General features: G+C 34.1%; 2 long non-coding RNA genes across 2 annotated transcripts; one reads left to right on the top strand and one right to left on the bottom strand.

The window, feature by feature from the left end:
* Positions 1-668, top strand: LOC107576245 (uncharacterized). The gene is made up of 3 exons (XR_001608021.1): positions 1-76; positions 202-273; positions 390-668. It is a non-coding gene; the product is annotated as an uncharacterized lncRNA (long non-coding RNA).
* A 4,442-nt stretch (positions 669-5,110) lies between these two features.
* On the bottom strand, positions 5,111-6,363 carry LOC107576244 (uncharacterized). Its single transcript, XR_001608020.1, has 4 exons — positions 6,100-6,363; positions 5,713-5,958; positions 5,507-5,587; positions 5,111-5,392 (listed from the first exon to the last, which is right to left on the bottom strand). It is a non-coding gene; the product is annotated as an uncharacterized lncRNA (long non-coding RNA).
* Positions 6,364-7,154: the final 791 nt, after the last annotated feature.

Below are 7,154 nucleotides of genomic sequence, written 5' to 3'. Positions count from 1 at the left end.
TTTCTGGACAGAGATGCAGGAACATACAGAGTTCTGGATTCTGAAGGAGAAATCTTGATCACAGTGACAGTCACAGGTGAGAGAAACTCAGATTTGTGGAAATATTATTTATAAAGCATGTGGACAGCTGAGGTTTATTCATCATGATCTGAACATCACATTGATGCTGAACTGTGAGACTGACCTCTCAATATCTTCTAGAATCAGGTACAGAATCAAAGGAAAAACTGAGCTTCACAGATGAAGACAAAACTGATGACACTGAACAACAGAGTAAGTAAAACAGAGGCATTGAGAGCTTTACAAAATCTTCAAGCAGTGAGTAATAATGAAAAAAAATATTTTTTTCAATTGTGCTCTCTTCCCATCTTCCTCGTTTCCACCTGCAGCTAAATGGATTGTGCCAGTTGTGTGTTTGGTGATTCTGGCTGTGATTGTGATTTCTGTCATCATATGGCGCCGTCAGCACAGAGGTCACACACAGGTTCCAGCAGAGGAGAATACAGAGCACAGACAGGAACTGGAGGAACTATAATGATCTTCACTGAACGTGACTCAACTGCACAGGAGCCCTGAACACCTGCGACGCCACTGGTTACTTGTTATTTGCCTTCAACACCAACACAATTCTGTCAACATATAACGGCAGCTGGGGGGTGATATGTATCGTTAAAAAAATTATAGTAATTGTTGTTTTAATGATGTGTGAGCTGACATTATTTTGTGAAAAATAAGCCTTGAGAGTCCACGATTTCACTGCGTGATGAAATCTAGTAGAATTCAGTTAGAATTACTGGAGATCATCAAAGATAAAGCTGATCAACTTCATGTTTATTTTCACTGATCGTTCACTCTAAGGCCAGCAGAATATGAATATGATCCCACAGCATAACAGAGCAATGGATCCTCTGATTGTACTGTAATTTGTATGTATTTCTATGCATATTCTGCACAAATCTGTTGAAATATGTGCCAATGCAAGGAAGAGGACACGCAAAAAAACATCTGAAGTTTTTTTATTGCCGCTGTTGCCTTCTGCTTACTCTGGGATTTTAAGGAACTATCTTTTTATTTGAAAAAGGAAATCACTGCTTTATAAATATCACAACCTCTTTTGATACAGCAAAATTCTTACTTTTTTAATGACGTATTTTAATATTGCATTTGATGATATTATACATGTTACGTTTTTGTCTGTCATTTAACTTAAAATCTAGAAGCAAGAAATGTTTGATGGATTTTAAACTCTCTTTATAAACTGCACCAAATCAATCAATAGATGTTTAGGATAAAAAATATTTATCGTAAATCATTCTTATTACCTCACTGTGACTGTCAAGGTGTTTATAATCAGATATGTGCAGATGAGAGCAGTCATGTCTTGTGAGTTCAGCTATTGTTTTGCTCTGTTTGTGACTCTATTGAAGGAATATTGCAAATCAAGATCTGTGGCATCCGCGATCTCTTTAAAAAGATGTTTGAGAATTAAACATGAGACACTGTTCTTCATCATTACAGTATGATACTGACTACAGTCTCTGGTGCATTAATCAATGTTTTTAATTTTTTTTATATTATTTTTAGATTTATGGTCTTTTTCTTTTCTTAAGAGTTGTATTTCTCTCATGTTTAACATTGCTTTGTTCAGGGTATAAGAGGAAAATTAAGATTTTCTGTACAGTATGTCATTCTATTCTACAAACCAATGCTTTTGAATAAAATATAAGTTTATGAGATTTGTAAATTATTCCATTCCTTTTTTACTCACAATTTGTACAGTGTCCCAACATTTTTGGAATTGGGTTTGTACATTTAGGGTCTGGTTTTGGGTGAGTAAACTTGTGCTATAAAGGGAGCACTCTTTGATCACTTTCTCTGTACAATCCATTCACAATTTAAAGAACAGTTGTGTTTATGTAGAGGACCAGTGTCCATGTATACTGTGAAGCTGCATTAATTACGGGAGAGAATATGTTTAATTGTTGCGTGAGTAACTCCTGAGATTGCTGTGATTGACCCGAGGTGTTTCTAGCATTTGAAGACATCAGGGGCTGATGGTGAGGGCAAATGCTCATATATTTAGAGTACGACAAGCTAAAGGCACGTCTTAAGAAATATGTGCTTTTCTCTTCCAACATGGTGTATGACTGCAGAAAGAAGTACTTTTTTTTGATGAACATTGATCTGTTTTATAAAAAGTTAATTTCGATGCATCTCTGTTATCAGGAAACGCAGAGCTACACAGATGCAAACTCTTTCATGCACTGGTGTTGTATTGCAGAAATACAGCTTATTTTATCTATTGTTTTCTTATGGCACTACATTGATGAGCAGGAACAGCTTAATGTAGCACTTTATTTTACAAAAAGGTATTTTTGAAATTCTTTCTATTGTAGATTTTTATCACTTGTTTAATATGTAGTGAAGTCCGGGGTTTTGAAATGAGTGTTTCAGTTGTAGAACCAGATGTGAAACCACTGGCTGTATGGAACATAACACTTTGGAAGGTGTTATTTATTTTTATGACTAGATGCCCACAGCATAAACCATAAAAAAAAAAAAGCTTTGAGTAATGAACCTTTTACCGATACAATTGTGATAAAATCTTCACTGGTTCAGAACGCTTCACTTCGCCATCACTACTTTAAATATCACTGTCTTGCTACATTACTACTTGATGCACAATCCTCAGTGGAGGAAAAGTCTTGTTTCTGTTCATGCAAAGTTGTGTGACGGTGACATTTATAGAGTGTGGTGATCTGTGCTGCTTTATAACCACAGCATTTCAGTGAAGCTCCCAGCGTTGAACTAAAAGTGGGGGACAATATATTGGAAGCAGCGCTATACTTAGGTTTCTACACCAGCCTCATCTGTGGTATAGTTGTGAATTAGATTTTTTTTGAATGCCTGCACCTAAGATGCATGCTGAACATTTATCATGTAAGTTTTCATTTTTGTTTTTAAATACAGAGCCAACTTTTGTGTGTTTTGTTGTTATAGCAGTATTTTTGGTTCTAGTGAAGGAGTGTCTAGGTCTCTGCTGCATGACCATTACTGTGGATACGATGATGATTATGATTATAATAATATAGTGGGATTATTAATATCATTGTTAAGTTGTTGTACCACGGACTTCTAAAAGCTGTTGCTTGTGTTTTGAGACTTTGGGTTTGGCTGAATCTGGACCATTCTCAATCTGAGGATTACACTTTAGTAATGTATAAAAATGTATTATTCACAAATTATTTAAATGAGAAAGATGAATGTTGACACCGTGGCTTCACCCGACGAGACAAAACACAACAGAACCACCTCTGATCTATAAACATGTTCTCTAGTGTATGTCAGTGAATAGAAGCCATTCTGTAACTGTGATGCAGCAGCGGACATGGCAAAGTGCCAAATTCACTTTTACAAGCGGCTCAGAGAGGGTTGCCAGGTTTGATCAGATTCGACTCTCTGGTAAAGAGATATTTTTGTTGTATAAAAATAAGATTTTGGAGCAAAATTTGGTGATTAATGTAATAATTATGAAGGTGAAATACCATATACACAAACAAAAATGGACTAATAATAAACCTAACATTACATTAGGCCTATTTAAAATCTGAAGCGTTACATTGAGGCCTTAAAAGATGTAAGAAATAAAAAAGCTAATTTTTGAATCCTTTTCTTTTGGAAATTGTATTGTTTCCCCCAAAAAGGATTTCAAAAATTTTTGAATCCTTTTCTTTGTAAATCTCGTCATTTTTTCCCTGTTGGTTCCTTTGATGCTATTATGAATGTAATTAATAATAGCTGAATACACTGTTATCATCTATTAAAAAAAAGCACATGTTTACAATTTGTCACACTGATCGCACAGTGTACTTTAAACCCTTTTAAACTTGAGAACACAAAACAAGAAACTTTTAAAAACAATAGAAATTTCTAAAATATACATTTATGGTGTTATAAATGAATAAATGCATAAATAAATTAACATGTAACTGCCCAACTATTATTTAGTGCATTTATTTTCTTTAGGTTTTTCATTTGTATTTATTTTCAAATTTGTGCACTTTATATTTTTGTTGTTGTTCTTATTCTTCATTTCCATATAAACCGCAAAGGATTATGGGAAAATATACGGTCACTACTGTATTTCCTCACTACTGTAAATCAATGTACAGTAGTGAACTTGCCCGCGAAAAACTGACCAATGGCAAGGGAGTTATTTTTTGACTGTTTGGTGGAAGTAACTGTTTGGTATTTGAATATATTTTAAAATGTAATTTATTCCTGTGATCAAAGCTGAATTTTAGGATCATTACTCCAGTCACATGATCCTTCAGAAATCATTCTAATATTCTGATTTGCTGCTCAGAAAACTATTATTGTTTTTATGATGTTGAAAACAACGGAGTAGAATTTTTTCAGGTTTCTTTGATGAATAGAAAGTTCAGAAGAACAGCGTTTATCTGAAATATAAATCTTTTGTAACATTCTAAATGTCTTTATCATCACTTTTGATCAATTTAAAGCATCCTTGCTAAATAAAAGTAGTCATTTCTATCATTAATTTCCCAAAGAAAAAAATTATACTGACTCCAAGCTTTTGAATGATAGACTGTATAATGTTACAAAAGCTTTTTATTTCAGATAAATGCTGATTTTTGGATCCTTCTATTCATCAAAGAATCCTGAAAAAAATTTACTCAACTGTTTTAAATATTGATAATAATATTAAAAAATGTTTATCACAATATTAGAATGATTTTGAAGGATTATGTGACACTGAAGACTGGAGTGATGATGCTGAAAATACAGCTTTGATCACAGAAATAAAAATGACATTTTATCATATATTCAAATAGAACGCAGTAATTTTAAGTAGTAAAATATCACAATATTACTGCTTTTGCAGTATTTTGGATCAAATAAATGCTGGCTTGGTGAGCAGAAGAGACTTTAAAAACATAAAAAATCTTACTGTTCAAAGATTTTTGACTGGTAGTGTACTTGCCAATTTTTGCTTTTCAGTATGTGTATGGACGTTCAAGGTTTATTTTTCACAAAATAATGTCAGCTCACACATCATTAAAACAACAATTACTATAATATTTTTAACGATACATATCACCCCCCAGCTGCCGTTATATGTTGACAGAATTGTGTTGGTGTTGAAGGCAAATAACAAGTAACCAGTGGCGTCGCAGGTGTTCAGGGCTCCTGTGCAGTTGAGTCACGTTCAGTGAAGATCATTATAGTTCCTCCAGTTCCTGTCTGTGCTCTGTATTCTCCTCTGCTGGAACCTGTGTGTGACCTCTGTGCTGACGGCGCCGTATGATGAAATAAATCACAATCACAGCCAGAATCACCAAACACACTACAACTGGCGCAATCCATTTCGCTGCAGATGAAAAAGAGGAAGATGGGAAGAGAGCACAATTTTTAAAAATGTTTTTTCATTATTACTCACTGCTTGAAGATTTTGTAAAGCTCTCAATGCCTCTGTTTTACTTACTCTGTTGTTCAGTGTCTTCAGTTTTGTCTTCATCATTCTCCAGTTTTTCCGTTGATTCTGAGACAGAGACATGACCTGATTCTAGAAGATATTGAGAGGTCAGTCTCACAGTTCAGCATCAATGTGATGTTCAGATCATGATGAATAAACCTCAGCTGTCCACATGCTTTATTAATAATATTTCCACAAATCTGAGTTTCGCTCACCTGTGATTGTCACTGTGATCAAGATTTCTCCGTCAGAGTCCAGAAATCTGTATGTTCCTGCATCACTGGCTGTAAACGATTTAATGATCAGGTTTTCATCATTAACATTCAGTCGATCGCTCTGAACCCCATCAGTTCTGCTCCAAACCTCCCTCCACTCTCCACTAGAGCTTTTCTCCACTTTATCAGCATTAGAAAACAGAACATCCAACTCCAGCTCCTCGCCTGTTTTCACAGTAATCTCATCTGAGGAGAAACAGAGAGACATTAATTATTATTATAATGCTGTCGATCAATCAAAGCCATGAACACATATTTAGTATCGGGGAACTAAATGTAATCATTTAAAAAAGCAGATGCTGATGGTTTGATCAGTTTTGTCTTTACCATGAATATGAAGATGGTACGTCCTGATTAGTCACTTCAGCTCTGTCTGATCATTAGTGTAATAGACATGCAAAATATATTTCCCAGCATCACTGAAAATCAGATTCTTGATGACGACGTCACAGTTTCCTTCTTTAAACACTCGAACACTACATTCTTCAGTCTGACACACATCTATGTCTCCTGACTCACTGAATAACTCAATGTGAACAATATTATTGGCCACATGTTCACATGTTAGTGTGACGTATCCTCCATTTTTTCCCGACACAGGTTTAGATGTGTTTCCTGCAAATACAGTATAATATAATATTCATTCAATAGAACGTATCAATAATGAAAAATACATGTTTCTGTCTAGTTTCAGAAATCAATGTTATTATAAAATATTCTAATAAGAGTTAATTTAGTCAGCTGTATTTTCTTTTGCTGAAGATATTTCTTCACACATCTAAGTGGATTCATCAGCTGTGAACTGATGGAGGAGTTTCTCTAATATTTAGCATCAGAAATGAATGTAAATATTAAGGATGCTCATTGCTCATCAGAGACATGATCTATTTTGCCATTGTGCTCTTCATCTAAACACTTAACTAGGGCTGGACGATATGGCCAAAATTGATATCACGATATATTTCTTCATTTCGGTCGATACGATATAATTCCGATATCGATATGAACACAATTTAACTGAAATAGAAATCTTTTGTAACATTATAAATGCCTTTATCATCACTTTTGATCAATTTTAAGCATCCTTGCTAAATAAAAGTATTAATTTCTTTCCCAAAAAATTAATAAAAATGATACTGAATGGAATAGTGTATAATGTTACAAAAGCTTTTTATTTCAGATAAATGCTGATCTTTGGATCTTTCTATTCATCAAAGAATCCTGAAAAAAAAAATTACTCAACGGTTTTAAATATGGATAATCAGCAAATCAGCATATTATAATGATTACTGAAGGATCATGTGACACTGAAGACTGGAGGAATGATGCTGACAATTCAGCTATGTATGATCACAGGAATAAATTACATTTTAAAATCTATT

Source organism: Sinocyclocheilus grahami, unplaced genomic scaffold (assembly GCF_001515645.1).
Source record: "Sinocyclocheilus grahami isolate Dianchi unplaced genomic scaffold, SAMN03320097.WGS_v1.1 scaffold3384.1, whole genome shotgun sequence".
Taxonomy (NCBI): Eukaryota; Metazoa; Chordata; class Actinopteri; order Cypriniformes; family Cyprinidae; genus Sinocyclocheilus; species Sinocyclocheilus grahami.
Note: the sequence above shows the minus strand (reverse complement) of the source record. Positions and strands in the feature narration are given on the sequence as shown.